This window comes from Pelodiscus sinensis, chromosome 6 (genome assembly GCF_049634645.1).
Source record: "Pelodiscus sinensis isolate JC-2024 chromosome 6, ASM4963464v1, whole genome shotgun sequence".
Lineage (NCBI taxonomy): Eukaryota > Metazoa > Chordata > Testudines > Trionychidae > Pelodiscus > Pelodiscus sinensis.
In genome coordinates this window covers 42,298,904-42,316,073 of record NC_134716.1, presented here as the reverse complement: position 1 = coordinate 42,316,073, position 17,170 = coordinate 42,298,904, and the positions used below count along the sequence as shown (strand labels likewise).

General features: G+C 41.5%; 1 long non-coding RNA gene across 3 annotated transcripts in view; it reads left to right on the top strand.

Annotated features, from left to right (window-relative positions):
- Positions 1 to 16,831, top strand: part of LOC142829856 (uncharacterized) — a 67,172-nt gene extending 50,341 nt beyond the window's left edge. For 2 of the 3 annotated variants that reach the window (XR_012904728.1, XR_012904726.1), the window contains 4 exons: positions 160 to 3,376; positions 3,846 to 3,940; positions 5,616 to 5,692; positions 15,996 to 16,831. This is a non-coding gene — a long non-coding RNA (uncharacterized LOC142829856). Of the gene's footprint in view, positions 1 to 159; positions 3,377 to 3,845; positions 3,941 to 5,615; positions 5,693 to 12,133; positions 13,020 to 15,995 lie in introns of all 3 variants that reach the window. The other variant, XR_012904727.1, reaches the window with a different exon arrangement.
- Positions 16,832 to 17,170: the final 339 nt, after the last annotated feature.

Below are 17,170 nucleotides of genomic sequence, written 5' to 3'. Positions count from 1 at the left end.
CCACACCCGGGGATAGCAGGACATTCCGAACATGGCCTCTGTGAAAGCACATCAGCTCTGATGGTACAGGGAATGGTCACCCTCCCCTTGCAAAGGGGGGCTGGGCTTCACCCACTGTGTCCCCAGGGACAACTGACCACTTCTCTTGTTTCTCCACAGCTGCACCAGCTGCGCATGCAAGGCGCACCACCCCGCCCGGGACATCCTCCCGCCCCCGAGGGCGCCGCAAGACCACCCATGCAGTGGAGGGGTACCGACAGCAGCACCTGGGGACACTGCGAGCCCTGCACCTCACCCTCCAGAACTGGGTGCAAGAAGATCTGGAGCTCCAGCAGGAGCAGCTTGCCCAGGGCCTTGCCATCTGCCAACACCTGCAGACTCTGGTGCAGAGAGTGCTGCCTCCTGCCGCTCCAGCACCTGCTGCCTCCACAGCTACCGCTCCTCCTCCCACTCCTTCTCCCCCTCCCGCTTCTCCCTTCACACCCTCCTCACCCTCCATCCCCTCCCCATTCCCCCGGGGATGCTGAGGCCCCCGCATCCATGGTGCTGGGAGATAGTTGGCACGATGAGACCCCCATCCCTGGACCCTGAGCTTCCCCTTCTTCCCCTTGCTTCCCCCTTCCAGCTCCCTCCTCCCAGGTTTCCCCCTCCCCTCTCCCACTCTCTGTCCTCCCTTCTCCCAGCTCCTTTCCCCAGTCTCACCAGAGTTTCATTCCCCCCGCCCCCCGTTTTGTTAAATAAAGACAGTTCGTGTTTATGAAAAAATGTGTATTTTATTTTACATCAGGAAGGAGGGCTGGGGGGTGGGTAAGTGGGGGATGTAAGGGAGGAATGAGGCACAAGCCCTCAGTGGGGCAGACCAGGGAGGCTCTTAGTGCTCCTCAGGGTGGAAGCTCTCTCGCAGGGCCTCCTGGATACTGACAGCCCCTCAATGGACCTCCCGGATGGCAGCCTGTAGAAAGTGCATCCAGGGTCGCAGCAGCGCGTCCAACAAAAGCACCAGAGTGCCCAGGGGCAGCTCTGGCTCCATGTTGCAGAGTGCTGTGGTGTCCCATGTGAAGGCAAGCAGAACACACACAGATAAAATGCTTTGCTGTCCCTCATCGAGGTAGACAAGCAAGCAGGGAAACCTGAGAACTGGCTGCCCGGGAGGCGGGGAGGGTCCCTTTAAGCACAAGCCTCAGAAAGCCTCAGGCAGCAGCCACACAAAGACACTCCTGACCTGATGGCCTGCAAGACCTGGTTCTGGCCAGCCTTAAATGCAATTCAGTGTCCACTCAGTGTGGATGCGCTATTTCAAAATAGCAAAATGCTTTTTTGAAATGCATTTTGTGTGTAGACGCGTTATTTCAAAATAACTTATTTCGAATTAACTATTTTGAAATAAGATATTTTGAAATAACACTGTAGTGTAGACATACCCTAAGTCTTCCGCTATGTCTACCCTTTGGACTTGTCTTTTTGGTAGCATAAAAATGTTAGAAAAAGAAGCGTGCATTTGCAGACTTTTGCCCCATCCTTCCTACCAGATCTGGGACTTCAAATAGATTTATTGATTAATCAGAAGAGATCACTCTGATCATGTAATCTAACCTCCCATATAACAGAAGCCATAGAGCTTCTCTGAATTAATTCCTGTTTCTACTGTAGCATGCCCTTTGGTAAATCATTCAATCTTGATTTAGAAGTATCCAGTGACAACAAATCCACCACCACCCTTGGTGAATTGTTTCAGTGGTTAATTAACCTCACTGCTAAAAATCTGCACCTTATTTTTAGTCTGGGCTTGTCTAGATTCAACTTCCAGCCATTAGGTAGTGTTATGCCTTTATCTGCTAGTTTAAAGAGGTACTTGTTATCAAATTTCCATTCCCCAGGCAGGCTGTAATCAAATAAGAGAAGGTTCAGAGGTTAAAATAAACAGATAGAATCTATAGACTACCCTTGGAAGGTGGTTGAAGATAGACACTAATGAACTTGGTTTCAACCTACCTCTCCTGCTCTTGCCCCAGAGTGAATCTATCTTTGGAAGGGGAGTAGAAGCTTTTGATTGACCATTTACAAGAGCTCTTGTCCCAAATGGTTAATGACAGGGGGAAAAAAGCCCCTAGAAGCCCATTGCTCTGATTGCCCAGGTCTGTCGGGAGCTAGCTGGCTTGCTTTCCTCCATTCCGTGCTGTGTCTAATTTGTGAGCAATTTCACAGAATCTTACAACTCATTCCAAGCTTCATCTGACACCACTCTTCTAGGTTACTCTCATCTTATGTACTTGCCCCAGCTGGACCTCCAAAAGTCCTGGTCAGGGGGAAAGAACTGCTGACTTCTCTTCAACCCACCCACTGCTCAGGTGCTGCAGGTGGAACAGTTAGCACCAGACTGAGGCCCCTTCAGAATCGCCATTTCAATAGACAAGAAAAGGGAAAAGAAAGAGACAGTCATTGGTTTCGTACCAAAGGCGAGTTTGTGACTCCCCCCTCCCACGGTAACACCACATTTTAATTTGAAAAGGCCCTTTGGAGAATTTGGAAAGTGAAGAACTTTTTGTGCAGAACCCCCTCACCCTTTAATCCATTTCCCTTCTCCCATGTCAGATGGAATGCCTTGCATTTTGTGATATTGTTTACACCTGTGCAAAGTGACTGTCGAATGTTACTAGTCAGGGGGTGAAAAAGGTGCCAATTAAAGTGTCCTGGGTTGGGGTCAGGCTCTGTCCCAGGAAGGATTGCATAGGAACCCTGCCTTACACTCACCCCACAGCTGCTCCTGTCTCATGGCGCTAGCATGGCTCTCTACTTCAGGCCATTAGCTCTTACCATAGTGTGCAGGCAGGGTCTTCCTCATGGCACCTCCTCCTTTCTTGGGCCCAACACCTCTGGATCACCTGCCTTGAAATGGGCTGCGGGGGGAGGGTGGGGAGACAAAAAGTGATTGGGTCATGAGGGGAATAGCCAATAGGGTGATAGCTTTTAACAGTACAAAGAGATGTTGAATTTTGCTGATGCACATTAGGAGTTTTAAATTTTAATTTTTTTCTACTGTAACCTCAAAAGCACTGGAGTGTCATTAAAATGTTTCCCACACTTATCTAGTGGTAATATTAAAGCCAGAGAGAATGAAAAGCCTGAAGCTTCTTGTAATCCATAAGCCACAGCAGGAACAGCTGCAATGAAAGCAGATCCATACCCCTCCACCTCTCTCACTCTAGCCTGACCATTCTCGGTTGGTTTAAAAATATATCTTTGTTTCTGTTGTTTTCATTTGTTTCTTTCAGCTAAGCAGGGATGTGCATGTGATGCCAAAATGGTGATTTATTTGGTGAGGACCACAGTTCCTTGGCAATTGGGTTGAGATGACACTTGCCAAACCTTTGCTGAGGTGAGGTTTCCTCGCTGCAGTTAACTGGAATCCAGTTTGCACCATATTCCTGAACTGACAATCTGCTGGGCCGTTTTACCTGGTAATTTAGAATAAAAAAATAAAACATGACACAAGGGTGAAATTCCTCTCAACTTCCATTTCCTGTTCAGGATTCACTATTCTCTCCCCATTGATGTCCTCATCTTTCCTTGTAGTTGATTTTATTATGTCCAGTCGCAATGAAACTATTTTGTTCCCCTGGGCAATTGTAGATAGAATGTGTAATGAATAATCTATGTTTCCTTCCTCTTGTTAAACCCATCTTCTCAAATACAGGAATTCCTTCCCAGGAAAAAAACTCACTGGGCTCCCCAGGCATCTCTGCAGGTGGAGATAAAGAGAGAACTGTGGGTAGCCAGGAAGAGCAAATAAAACAGAAGGAATAGAAATCCTTTCCAGGGTTTTAAGAGATTGCTTCTTTTCCCAGGCTCATTCCACTTGAACTGCTAAGCAGACAAGAAGTTATATTCTTCTGCAGGGATACATGATGTTTTAAGAGGCAAATAACGAGGCAGTTCATAGGTATGCTAATCTTCCCGATCAGGTAGACTGAGCCAATGCATTGTAAGCACTTGTGCACAATTTTTATTCTGTAAAATTAAATGCTGCTGTAGTGATGAAAATCTCGCCTGTATGTCAAGCCTTACTGATTTGAAATTTGTTTGAATGCCATTCTTGATATCCCCTTGTGAAGAAATAGTCTGTTGCTCTGTATTTCAATTAATTACTTAAATCATAACTCAGATTTCACCGAAGTCACATATAGTAATTGTCACCAATCTGGCAGGTTTTTTGTGAGTCACATGTTTACCTTTCTTGCCACAAAGGATCAAGGGTGGCTTAGGCATGGTTTCTACCAAGATGTATGTTTGCTTTTGATTTGCTTGATCACTTTTTATTATGAAAGTCAACAGATCTGAAGAGTGAGAGCCAGGTAATAAAGATAAAGAAATCTTTAGCATTTGGATTCTGTATGTAGACACACACAGGGCCATATTTTCAAATCAGTACTATGGATTGGCACCTAAATCGGTAATTAGACCTTAAATAGGCACATAGAAATACAGTATACTCATTTTAGATTCCTAAATACATATTAAGGCACCTAGTCTTAGGCGTTCATACTGGCAAATGGAATTATTTGACCAGCTCTAGTATAAATGTACAAACAACAAAACAACAACAAAAACTTGAAATTACCTTTGTGAATAAAATGAGATTGGTTCACTATGATTTGTAGGGGCTTAATGGTCATTAGTCATAAGGATTTGGATAGCTTCTGGGTATTTGTGAAAGTGTGAATTCTAGAAATTTAATAAATCTTTACTGGAATAATTATTCATCCTAAAATTTATACTTAGAAGTATGTTACTTGTTATTTGCTGCTTTCTTTCCCTGCTTAAAGTTTTGGTCATCTAATCAGGCAGCAGAAAGAATGCCATGTAACTGAAGTGACTAACCACAACTGTGAACAACAGTGAACAAATGAAACAAACATTTTGTAAATAGCCCACAGCATGAAAATGATCCCTTCAAATGTTTTAATGCAAGTAACAAAGACAGAACAAACAGGACTGGTTTGTGAATGGCTTGCTAACCATGAGAGAGGCTAAAGGCCAGATTTTTAAAGGTATTTTGGTGCTTAAAGATGCAGCAAGCCAACCGGTAGGGAGTTAGATATTTAGGCACTTTTGAAAATCCCACTAGGTGCCTATCTGTATCTGCAGGCATCTAAATAATTTTAAAAATGTGGGCCCTACTGAATCTAATTTCTAATGAAGAATTTGACTCTTTTGAGCATATGTATGCATGCGTGCACCCACATCTTCCTGTGCATTAATTTGGGCTTTGATTCAGGGAGCTCTGATTTTAAGCTTTTGAATGGTGTCTCTGAGGTGAATTTAACTTGGGCATCTAATCAAACACTTGACTAAATGACAGCATTGTCTTGCAGTTAAAAAAAGCCAGCATTCTGAATGTTAATAAGGAAAACTGAAGATCTTATCCTAATATATCAATAAAAGTAAAACAAAAACCAAGAACAAAAAAATGTCCTAGCTGTTTAAAAACAACCATGGACTTCTCTAAAATCTCCATTAGCTAGTTACTGCAGCAAGAGTTTTCATGTTGAATATGTTTGTTAAAACATTGCAGTGCTATTGAGTCCTCATCTCATTTCTTCTTCATATTGTTACAGGGGGCCCATTAAGACCAGAGAGATTATAGATGAAAAAGAACCACTAGATCATCAAATCCATCTCCTGCAATGGCAAGGTAAGGTTCCCTGAGAGATGGCATAGCCAACGTTAAACTGATAGATGCTTAAGTTCCACTGACCACCTGAATAACTTGGACGCTTTTGAAAATATCATCCTCATATTAAGTCACACAAGTGTTTTTGAAAATGTTACTCTAGACCTGATTTTATATTTGGTTTCAAAGTGAGCTATGTGCTCCATTTTCACCCAGTGGCTGTCAGATCTTCCTGTGTCTTCACTGTGTGGATCTGGACAACTGAACAAAATTCATTACAGTTGATACTTTTACAGACGACAATTCTCTCCAGCCTTACAGAAATGCTTGGAGGCATCTCACTTTTCACGCCTCATTTTCTATTCTGGTACATCTCATAATCTAAGTTTCTATTCATTTTAAAAATCCAGGAAGATCTTTTTTAAAACATTTTTATAAAGAAAAAGGAAATTAAACTATTATACAAAAACTGCTAAAGTAATATTAAGGCTCTGATTAAACCCATAAACCACAGGAAATTCAGAGTCTAGGCATCTCTGGCTCACTCTCCTTTCTTAACACATGCCCTTTTGTATAACCTGGGTATTGCAGCATGTGCAATGCATCAGAGCCTATGCTCATAGCTCTGCATTTACAGAGACACAATGGGGATAAATTAACCTGCAAATGAGGATGGGAAGGAAGGAAGTTGTATTCTTTTTTCCTTAAGGCCTGGAAAATGTCTTTGGTCTTTTGTTTTAGATTTTTTAGAGAAAAATGTTTATTTAAAAATGTGAGTAAAAGCAAGTCTTGGCTTCTGATTTTTGCTGGAGGACAATTTGAAGAGCAAGGTAACAGGGTAAAATCTTTCTGAGACCTTTTCTATGTGAGAAAATTGCACAAATTTATTTAAATCAGTATAGAAATAGAAGTAGTTGAATGCAGGAGACCATCTAGTATAGAAACCCTTCAGTTAAATTGATATAAGGCAACTCTTAAGCTGGGTCTATGCTACAGACTGTAACAGTATCACTACATGCAGTGATGTAACTAGGCATGTTATGATCTGGGGTGAGCAAGCATATTTGCACCCCTGCCATTTTTCTGCCCCTATGGCTTTGTGCCCTCAGTGGCTGCCCCACTCACCAGTCCTGGTTATAGCCTTGACTACACCCTTAGCGATGTAGTTATACCAACCTCACTCCCCAGGTAGACAGTGCTATGTCAGCAGGAGAAGCTGCTGCCTCCCACGGAGGCGACTTAACTATACTGATGGAAGAAAGTCTCCCATTGGCACAGGAATGTCTTTATTGAAGCACTATGGGGGTACAGTTGCACTGATGCAGCACTGGAGGAGAAGACAAGCCCTCAAACTGGAATAAGAGAAAACAGCTTTGTGTGACCAGCGTTGGAGCCTTCATCTGAAAGGGTGGACTCTTTCACAAAGAAAACTTTTCTCTCGGGTTTTGTTTGCTGGGAGTACTGTCTTGTTTGCTAACCAGGTACTAACAAAAACAAAGAAAAGGCAAAAAGTTTTAAATGGGGATTATCAATACACAGATCTACCCTAGCTTATTGAAATAAGTTTGAAGACAGTGTGGACGCTCTTATTTGAATTTAACAGTGTTTATTTTGGTTTAAGCTTATATTTGTTCCTAATGGACATAGGGTATGTCTATACTACAGAGACTACACTGGCAAAACCATAGCTGCAACCTACCCCAAAGGAAGGATTCTTCTGTCAGTGTAGGAGAACCACATCCTTAAATGAAGCTAGCTATGCTGATGAAAGCTCTCTTCCACCGATGTAGCTATGTCTACACCGGCAGTTATGCCAATAAAGTTACATTGGTCAGGGCTGTGGTTTATTCACACTCTTAACTGATATTGGAATGTTGATATAACTTTTTATTGTAGATCAGGCCTTAGGATAACCTGAAATATGTTGGGTTTAAATGAAACCCTGCCCTCCAACTCTTTTGCAGTCTTTTGCTTCTTTGAGATGTTCTTTTATAACATTAAGGCTACATTTACACTGCAGGCTTCTTGTGTAGGAAGCTTTTCACAAAAGAGATCATCCACAAAAACTTCTTGTGAAAGAATGCATCCAGACTGCATGTACGCTCTCTCAAAAGAAAGCTCCGATTGCTAGTCACAGAATAGTCACCAGAGCACCTGAGCTTTTTTCAATTGGCTCTTTTTGCACAACCCCCTCACTCCCCCGTTGTCTGTCCTCACACACCTTTTTGTGCAAGAACTCTTGCACAAAAGGGAGTTATTCTTCGTAGAAAGAGGCATCCTACACCACAAAACCCCTCTGTTCCTTTGAATTACTGTAAATTTACTTGCGCAAAAATGCGCTTGATGTGTGGATGCTTCACGGGTTTTTCCGCAAAAACCCTGTAGTGTAGACGTAGTGTAAGTGATAAAGAAACAAGCCACCAAATACCCCCCACCTAAAACCAAAACCAAAACAACCCCCCTTTCCCAAAACAAAACAAAAAAAACAAAACCAAACCAACCAACCAAACAAAAAAGATCTGAACACATTTATTTTCCATTACAGGTAATCTAACAACAGAGTCATTCTATATGGCACTGGTTAAGGTAGATTTCATGTCATGGATTAGGGATACTATTTTAATCTGAGTTTCTGATTATTTATTTCTATTATACGAACTCTTTTTAATTCTAACAGAATAGGGCATTTCCAAAATCAGTCCTCCCAGGAGAGCCATGTTTTTTTTCTGTTGAAATCTATGAGCATCCCACGGCTGCATTAGTGAAGTTTTCCCCCCACTCCATGCCAGCGTTGTCCAGTATAATTGCTAGAGGGTCAGGCTACAGGCTGGAGGCATATTTACAGAACTCCCACATCTGGAATGCATTCTCTGTTAGAGTGGACCATCAACATAATAGGCAGACAGGATTCAATAATGTCTCTCCTGTCTCCGTGTCAGCTGTCTCAGATGCCCAGATAATGAAAGCCCAACTGTGAGTGAAAGTGTTTATGTGTTCATGTGACCGCAGGTATGTTCTTTTTTTGTGGTGCATTTCTAATTTATACTGTATGTTGTGGCAGAGTTAGAGGAGATGTTGTGATGAGGAAGCAGGGACGTGACAGTCGAGGGGGAGTGCTCTGACTGGTCCTGGAATGGGATTATTTCCTTTCTAGAGTTCAACAGCAGGGTTATTGTGACCTCCTTTTCTCCCTGCTCTAGAGCAGCAAAGCTTTATCTGTTTTCATTAGTGCCTATGGTCACTCTCTGCTATTGAGTCAGATTTAATCTAGAAGATGTTTATACAACTAAAGGGTGTTGACTAATGTCACTGGACATGCTTAAACTTTTGATTTTGTGGTTTAAAAGTTTTGAATAAAAGCAGCATCCCCTGAGTTAATGCTCTGAATAGAGGAGGGGAATCATGACGCCAATTTAAAATCCACATATCACCATAACTCCCTGTTAAGGTTGAGGTAAATATCTGTGTTTCCCTCACTATGCCCTTCCCATTGACTGAAACAATGAACACTGGAGGCACCTTTACAATGATTGCTGGAGTCCTGCTGCATATCTTGCAGAACGAGCCAACTATAGACCTCCAAAACAACAGCAATAGAAATGTTTCTAGAGCAATTACTCCAGGAAAGGGAGAATCTTGGTAGATGATTTCTATGCACCATCACATGGCAATGACTAGCCTTGAGGACAATAATGGCGAAGTATTACACAACAGAATGAAGTTATGGGGATTGTAATACAGTGCATTAAGGGCTAGTCATAGCAGGCCTAATTTTTATCTCTTATATATGTACATGTTTCCTACTAGTATATAAAAAAAGAAAAAACTGTGTAGCACTTTAAAAACTAACAAGATGGTTTAATAGCTGATGAGCTTTCGAGGGCCAGACCCATTTCCTCAGATCATATTTTGAAAGAGAACTGGCATGACCATATATACCAAAGGAATACAATGAAAAAAGTGAACACATTATTAAACTGATTTATTACCTTATCTATTACAAAGATAGCTTCCCCACTTATCACTCCTGATGAGCCATTCATTGACTCATAAATAGCTATTCCCTCCATCCTTCTCCCTCACCCCACCCTCTGTATTAAATCTGATTTGTCAGTTTAATAATGTGTTCTTTTTTTCATTGTATTCCTTTGGTATATATGGTCATGCCAGTTCTCTTCCAGAATATGATCTGAGGAAGTGGGTCTGGCCCATCTAGACGCGCTTTTCCGCAAAAAAGCCCCGATCGTTGTTTTCACGATTGGGGCTTTTTTGCGGAAAATACTACTGTGCTGTCTACACTGGCCCTTTTCTGGAACAGTTTTCCCGAATAAGACTTTTGCCCGAATGGGAGCAGCATAGTTTTTCCGGAAAAGCACTGATGATTTTACATTAGATCGTCAGTGCTTTTCCGGAAATTCAAGCAGCCAGTGTAGACAGCTGGCAAGTTTTTCCAGAAAAGCGGCTGATTTTCCGGAATAACTTGCCAGTGAAGACACAGCCTACTAGTATAGTCTCTGAACACCTCCTACCCTTTAATACATAATTCTCACAATAGCCCTGAAAGCTATTATCCCAGTTGTAGCACTGGAGAACAGAGACACAAAACAGTTTGCCCAAGGTCATGCAAGAAGCCTGCAGGAAAGCAGGGAATTAAACCCAGGTATCCCAAGTCCAAGGCTAGTGCCCTATTTGCTGGATAATCTTTCCTCTTGCTCTAGAAATGCTGAGTGCTTGCAATCCCCACTGACTTCTTGCTGATTTGCTGATGATGCTCTAATTTTTAAGAATTGGGCAAATTGGCCTTTATCTCCACAGGTGCAATAGACCCCTAGAGAAACAATTTGGTTTCGTGGGAAAAATTCTTTCCTTGGATTTAGCCAGTGAAGTCATTGAGAATAGAAGGCAGAATTTGTTTTTGTGGCAGCTATTATTTTCGAGTATTTAAAAACTGATATCCCAGGTTCTCCGAAACAGAATGTGTGTGCTACATTGGCTTTTGAAAACACAATGTATAATGAATATTTGTGTCAATGTCCTGATGTCTTTTGATATAGCACAAATTATAATGCTCATGTGAGGTGTTATTTGCAATCAGAAATATACAAGTGTGAGTGTGTTTGTACATAAAAGACTAATTTGAGAGTGCTCTATCTGTTGTAAATCTCTCTGTCTTTGAGATTCAGCACTAGTTATTTTCCTTCTGTCCCTAGGAACACTGTGTCTGTTGATTTTAGACAAAGATTTCCTAACTCTGCTTTATCAGGAATTAAAAAGACCCACAGTCCAGATTAATTATGTGCTATTCCTTATCAAACTACATTATACATAAAAAAAAATAGAAAAACATTCACTCTCCAAAGCACATCCTGGTCTGAAAAGTGCATAACTTTCCAGAGTGTGCAAAATTACTAACAGATAATAATTATTAAAAGAAATACTTTAAATGTCATGTACATTCTGTTAATTGGCAATAGGAATGGGAAAATGTTTCTTATCTTCCCAATGTCTCTAATACTACAAAATTCTTCAAAACAGTACATCTTGCTTTAATATTATTACAGCCATTCAAGACATTGAAATACAGGATCATTTTTATTTAGGGCCCATTCCAACTTAAATGCCAAGGACTCCAATTGGATGATGGATCAAGCTCTTAAAACTTTGAATCCTTGAAGATCAATCATTGCTGTCCTGTGCTTTGGCTGTAATAATTTTAGCCCTCCTCCTGCTTTGAGTTCAAATGCTCTGACTTCCAAGCTTGTTCGCTATAGTGAAGGGGAGTGATTACTGGGAGAAAAAGAGAACAGATGGGTTTTGTGGGATTTCATATGATTTTGAATCAGCAAGGAGATCAGCATGAAGGAACCAAACAGGGAGAAAGGAAGGGGAACTTGAAAGGAAAATGGAGTATGGAGGATGGTTGCTGTTGCCATAATAATAACAACAAATAAACAACTATTTTTCTAATCTAAGGGTCTGTCTACATAGTGGGGGTAATGCATACCATAGGGATATGATTTCTAAAGAGCACAGTACTGTACATTGATTCTACTAGTGCCCACTAAAGGTTCCCTAGAGCATTTTAAGGTAGTATGCAGCATTAAAGTGCACGAGGGAACCTTCAGTGCACACCAGCCGGGTCTATATAGACCAATTAATGTGCAGCTTTGTGTTGAGCTTTAAAAATCAGACCCCTGTATTGTCCCATAATTCTGTCCCCTCTCAGTGCATCCCATGGAATGAGACTGTGGTCCTGTGGAAAACATGGCATGTGATCATGTAATGGATAGGTGCAAGGAGGATGGCACCTTTAAGTCCAGCACTAGCACCTTTAAATCCAGCATTTTCTCATTTTTGGGTGCTTGACTTTAAAATTACATTAGAAGAATGTAATTTAGGTTGCAATTACATTGTTTTAAAACTGTAATTGATTTGAGCTTTTTATTTGTTTATTTTTTAAAGAAAGGGATAAAAACAAATCCTGTCGTGAACAACTGCTCCCTCTCCCAGCATCCACAGTTGAGGTGAAATCCTGAACCTTCAGCACTGCAGCATAGATATCTACTACCTGCATAGGGGACTCAACACATTAGTAGACATCAGGAGAAGACTTCTAGTGTAGAAAGGAGAAAATAGACTGCTGAGGCCAGTTGCTTGATCTGGTGAGCTCGTCAGGCAAAGAGCTTGACCCCACACTCTTCTAGACTGCTAGTTTTGGTGGAATGTATTCTGGAGGGATCTTTGCTTGACATAATCTTTAATTAAAGGTTAGGATTTAGTTTCTGGAGGGTTGGCAGCTCTATTATCTTCCACTGCAGCATATGGTGTGACCAGATGGAGGGTTGGAATGCAGAGTCCATGTGTTTGTCTGGGAGGTCATTGGGAGAAACCAGCCCATCTCTCAAGCCCCTATAACTCTGGTTTCCCCTACAGCTACTCAGGTAGCTCTGAGGCATTCACAGCTCAGTGTTCACTGTTGTTGCTGTGGTGGTAGTGGTGTGGACTGACAGGGTAAATCCAGAGTGGAGTAAAATAGGACTCCAAAGATGAAGGAAAAGTTTCATTGCATGTGAAGCTTATACAAAATTACAGGGATGTGGAAGACTTCAGTAAAGGATTTAAGTTGAAATGGTTGGAAAAGGAGAAACAAAATATTTCAAAATGTTGAACATTAACGTCAAAATGTTGAAACTTTAGTTGTTTTCATTTTACAGAACTTGGATGGATCCATTTTCCATCAGTCATTTGTGACATTTTCTGAAAGGTTTTTTACAGTCACGTGGAAGAATATTGTTAGCCATAAATGATGTTAGCCCCCCAAAAAAAAAAAAAAAAAAAGTGGATTTTGGTAAGTAAAAAATGTCCTTAATATTTAAAAAAATGGCTTTGATGCAATTTTTGATAGAAAAAAGTATTAAAAGTGACAGAAAATTTAGCGACACTGAAAAATATTGATATGTTAATACTTTTTAATAAAAAGTTTCATTTTTATTTAAAAAATTGAACTCTCTATATAAGCACATACTCACACCTTTATCTAGCTGGGATGATGCAACGAGAGTCAGCAGGATAAGTACAAAGTGGTTCAGAATGCTGAAAGCCTTGGAAACATGTCAACCGTTGTGCAATGGTTGGACTTGTGATATACTGTGTGAGACCCTAAAGTGCAGTGAAAAAAAGCTGAAAATCTGAGGTGAAGGGCACTGAGAAGGTAGCCTGTTTCCTAAGCACATGGTAGAGTTGTGCAAAAAGGGAGATGTAGGAGATATATCTGCCTGATTCATAGAACTGTGTCTACCAACGTGACTGAGAAATGTGTTGCTTACCATCCAGACCAGGGAGAAATCATTATAGGTGATATGAGTTCAGTTGGACCAGAGTTGAAGGTTCATCCTAAACTTTTCAAGCAACTGATAACATTTATATTTGCAAAACAAATGGGAGGGCTCTGATGTGCATTGTACAAGCATTGCAAACTCAAGGTGTACCTATCCAAGCATTTGTTCCAACGCTTTTTTACCTAATACAGAGGCCCTTACAATTCAGCAACTTTCATGAAACATTTTCAGACAGCTGTCTTTCTTCCTGTTTTCCTGTGCTCATTTGCTCTAGCTAACGTGTACAGCAGTGGCTCATGAAAGAATATTTAAAGACAGAAAAAAGGCACAGTGTGTAGTGTAAAACCAAGTGATTAGTTAAGCTATTGTTCATGAAGGTACTGAGCCAAGTAAGTTTAAAAGAGAATTAAATGAGGTTTAACGCTGATCCTCTAGTCAGGAAGAGCTAGTTTGACAAATACATTACAGCTAATTCACTGAATAAACAAGGATTTAGCATCAGAATAGTACTGATGGTGAGATTTGGTTTAAAGAATGACATATTTTTGCTTCTATAATCCTCTCCTTCAAGTCCGACAGCAACCACAGAGATCTATTATGGAATTAAAATGAATTCACAAATTCCAATTTTAGTATGAAGGCAGCAAATTTCTCAGAACTCCCTTTTGAGCAGTGAGATGTTACTTTCTAAAGAAAAACTTGTAGAGTTAAGGATTCTGATGCATTTTCATCCCCACATTGAAAATTGTCCTTTGCTACCTGAGTTATCTGATTCATTTTACTTATTCCATCCTGATGAGAAAGCCATAATCAGAAGACAAGGACTTTGAGAGTCAGGACTACTGGATATTATCAAGAAGTGGGAGGAGACTGTGGTATGTTGAAAAATGGGTTACAATTTTAAGCTATCACTTTAAATGTGCGTGGGGTTAACAGGTCCAGCTTGCAGGCTAACAGACTCTGCAGGGAAGCTTGACATGGAGGTTTTTCACAGAAAGCCAACCTAGAGCAAGGCTTCTTAGCCTTGTTCCTGTTCCACTCTCTCTTTCTTTTAGCTCTTGTGTGTTAAGGATCTGGATTTTATGGAATGGTGTTAGACTGCAACGCACCAGAAAGCTTTTATCCAACGTCTCAGCTTGTATGCCAGGAACATAGCAGAGAACTATCCGGGTGCTGTTGGGCTCTGAATTGCTCAGAATGGGACTTTCCACTAGTTTTGGGGTGTCTTGTAAATAGAGCCACACTATAGCAACTGCAGCTTGGAAGGGTAAATAGCTGTCAAATATCTGGATCCTGATACACAAGATCATTGTATGACTAAATCATCTAAATAATTATATATCATCCTCAAATGTTGCTGTCCAAGTAAGCAGTTAAAACCAGTGCATCTCCTCACAGCCACATACATGTACCCCTCTGCTGCATTCCTAGATAACTGGATAATTTTAGAATAGACGTCATGTGAGAACAGGATGACAATGTTCTTTGGAAGCTTAATACCTGTAATCAAGAGGAAAACAATTTACAAGATAACTCCAAGCTTCACACGGATTACAATTTTTAAAAATCCAGTTCTTTATAGAGATCTTTTTGCACCTGTCACCTTTCCTCTTCAAGATGCTGTAATACTCACTTTTTCTCCAGGAAGGATGGTGTGTTTATGAGCTGAAAGAGAGGGGTTATTAAATGATGTAGCAGGCTTTGTGATGGTGTCATAATGGGAGACAGTATGTTTGGGGTACCTTATTGTGTGAACTATATAAAGTGTCTAGAGTTCAGAACTGGTATGAAACGTAAGTAAATTAAGTAAATAAACTGTAAATCACACACACACACACACACACACACACACACACACACACACAAAGACATGGCTGAATCCTCTAGTTCTGCTCTATAGTACTGATCCCACTGAAATTAGTGCCAAAACTCTCATTGACTTCAGAGAAAGTGGGAACAGGCTCCAAACTTGCTCAATAAAAAGACTGAAAAGTCCTTGAACTCCCTTGCTACCCAGGCCTCCTGGCCTCTCATTTAAACAACACCACATATTTTTTAGACTGGATTCTCCACTTGAAATGTCCTATTGTTGCTAGTACTGTTTCAGCTCCAGTGTGTGTAACACTGAGCTCCATAGAATATAGATTGGCTACCAGCTGCCCCTGCTTTAAGCTGTATTTCAACTAACCATGCACACAGAAGCTATAATGTACCCCCTGCATAATTAATGGAAGGAGCTACGTTAAGGCTTCCACTTTTGCTCATGCTAGTGGAACTGGACCAGTGTTAGCAATTGCGGGAAATATTTGAAAACTTTTCCTCATGTAGGTTAAGATATACAGGTGCTGAGTAGCTACAGTTCATAACTCTATCTGCAATTGTGCCTGAGCTGGCTTATAGTGGGAAAGACAAAGGATATTAAAATTGTAAAAAGATACTCCCAAATTAGAAAATATTGTACAATGGTGATTTTTGTTTCTTTTAAGGAGGAAGAAACCAAATGAGAGAGGACGTAAACTCCCTCTGTGCATGCATGCAGAGCAGAAAGAAATTACATTTAATTGACCCCTTGATGACAGAAGTTGGCATTTGACAATACTTAATTGGATCTGGAAAAGGCACTTTTCAGCAGCTGCTCTGATTCTGTGCTTCAAGGGGCTAAGAAAGTGATTAGGGATGAGAATTGTGCCCCAAAATTCAGCACTTTTTATGGACTTAAGAATTCCAGTTTCTCTGTTTGTTTTAAGACTGTATTGGGCATTGACTGGACTTACATTGCAGTAAAGACAGGTGCAGAGGTCTGGGAAAGTTTTGCAAGACCCAGTTAATTCGAACTAAGCTAATTCGAACTAACGCGTCTAGAACTAAAAACTAGTTCGAATTAGTGTTTTGCTAATTCGAACTAGCATGTCCACATTAAGTGGACCCTGAACCGGGCTTAAGGATGGCCGGAAGCAGTGCCGGCAGGGCATCAGAGGAGGACTTAGAGCGTGGAGATGCCGTCTCAGGCTAGCCGAGGGCTGCGCTTAAAGGGTCCCGACCCCCACCCTGGACAGATAGTTCTCAGGGGTGCCCCACTTGCAAAGCAGTCCTGGCTTGGAGTGCCTGGACTACCCACACTGGGCACATCACAGCACTCGGCCATCAGCCCGGCTGCACTTGCCACAGGCTGCCATCTGGGGAGAGGGAGCAATTGGGGGGCTGCAGGAGAGCTTCCACCCCCAGAAGCCCGCAGAGCCAGCCCAGTCCCCCCCATCGGGGGCTCGTACCCCATTCCTCCCTCACCTTCTTCCTCTTACCCTTCCCTAGCCCCTTTTCTTGATGTACAAAATAAAGGACAATTGTGTTCAAAAATGGAATCTGTCTTTATTGAACAAAACTGGGGGAGACTGGGAAAAGGAGGTAGGAGAGGGGAAGAGAGAGGGTGGGAGAGGGGAGGGCAACTAAAATGATGAGGGGTTGGGAACAGGTCCCATATGAAGAGAGGTTAAAGAGACTGGGACTTCTCAGCTTAGAAAAGAGGAGACAGAGGGGGGATAGGATAGAGGTCTCTAAAAGGAGGAGTTGGGTGGAGACGGTGCATACAGAAAAGTTCTTCATTAGTTCCCATAAAGAAGGACTAGAAGACACCAAAGGAAAGGAATGGGTAGCAGGCTTCAAA